This window comes from Pterocles gutturalis, unplaced genomic scaffold, assembly GCF_000699245.1.
Source record: "Pterocles gutturalis isolate BGI_N339 unplaced genomic scaffold, ASM69924v1 scaffold30318, whole genome shotgun sequence".
Lineage (NCBI taxonomy): Eukaryota > Metazoa > Chordata > Aves > Pterocliformes > Pteroclidae > Pterocles > Pterocles gutturalis.
In genome coordinates, this window is record NW_010121415.1 from 1,182 (window position 1) to 2,954 (window position 1,773).

The window sequence follows — 1,773 nt, forward strand, 5'->3', positions numbered from 1 at the left end:
GATGGTGTTCTCTTGAGACCTCAGAGTGTCCTGGGGATGCATCTTCGTGCTTGGCCGTGGGTTTTTGGCTAAAGTTTTAGCTGAGTCAGGATATGATGGGCTGTACTCCTGTCTGAGATTCACCTTGCTGTGTCTTTGTGTATGATGCTTCTTGAGTCTGTGTTGTGAATCTACCACAATGACTTAACTTGAAGCCTTTAACTTATTTGCTCTGTGGTGCTGCATGTTTACTGCAGGGAACTGCCTTGCCTTTCTTGTTTGTTTCTGATCTAGGCACATCCCTAGAAACTTTCATCTCTTAAATGGAGACTGGGTGCTTACCAGGTGTCAGTGCTTGACTCCTGATGACTTTAAATGATCCGTCAGCTGGATCACATTTCTGTTTTGACTTGTTCATCCCCTGGCTGCACTGATAAAATGGTGTCTCCTCTTCTGGGTTGGCTTTATGCACTGTAGCAGGCAGGACTGGCTGAGAATGGTCGTTGTTGGATGCAGCCTCAGGTATAGTATTTTCCTGTGCTTTAGTATTAATTCTGTTGCGACTGAAGGATATGGATGTGTTCTCCAGCTGCGTGTTACCAAACTTTCCACTGGATTATCCAGGCTGCTGCATCCTTTGGGTCCTGTGTGCTTTGAAGACCTGCAGAGCTCTTCTCAAAGGAGCATCTCCGTTTTAGGGGTTTAGGAAGGAGGGTGAGCTTTACTAGAGCAAGGTATAGAGATGCAAGTCACTTTGTACCAGTGGTTGGATGCCAGCTCCTGTGGCCCGGATGCTTGCAGTATCTCTAAGATATCCTTGATAGTCTTAAGGTTAAAAGCTCTGTATGTGGAAGGAATTTTTGTGGAAATGCTTGGCTGTACTCTCGCTGTTTTCTGTTCTTGTTTGTAGCAGGACTGGTGCTGCCAGTTGTGGAAAGCATCAAATGCTAGATGAGCAGGAGTGGGTCAGGCATTTAGTTTGCCCCTCGGGTTTATTTTTGTCTTGCTAGCACTCCTAAGGGAAAAGCTTTGTCTCTTGCTCTAAGTGGTTCTTCAGCAGTAATGAGAGTGGAAAATGGAGTTTCACACTCGTGCCAAAGCAGCCTGATGCGGCACTTCTTTTTATTAAAGATGACTGGCAATACTTTCCTAAATTGAGCTGCTGTACTCCTCAGCTGCTTTTTATAAAGATGACTTAAAGCTTGTTCTGCCTGTTTCCTCCAACCTGAAGCTTGCTTTGAGCCCTACGTGTCTTACTCTTGGCTTGTAAATACTCCCTGCATTGTGCCTGCGGAGTCCCAGGACCTCATTTGGGGGGGCCTGAGCCTTTCAATAGACAAAGATCCCGGGCCAGTGCTGAGTATGTGCTAATAGCCTTAAACGGGCTGAAATCTTGAATCAATTGTTCAGGTCCTGCCTGGAGGCATCTTGTGAGTTGACGATTCAGTAGCTTATTACTGCTGAGGGGTTTCTTTTGCTTTGTAGCTAAACGGCAATGGGGGGAAGCTCGGTGTGTGGAGAAAACTGTCAGACCGTGAGTTGTCGCAGTAAAACTGCTCATAACGACAGGGCTGGGGGCGGGGGGAGGAGTGCAGGTCCCGTACTTGGGCCGGGCTAAAGATCCCATGTCCCTGTGGAATTCAGTTGAGATGTGCAGAAGCCAGAGACCGCATACTGGAAAGATCAGGAAGAGATAATTTAAAAGTAAAACTAGCTTGGTGCTTCAGGCTTGCTAGAGGGTGAAGCAGGGGGAAGAAATCTTGGGGAAGTCAGGCCCGAAACTCTTGCAGGAAT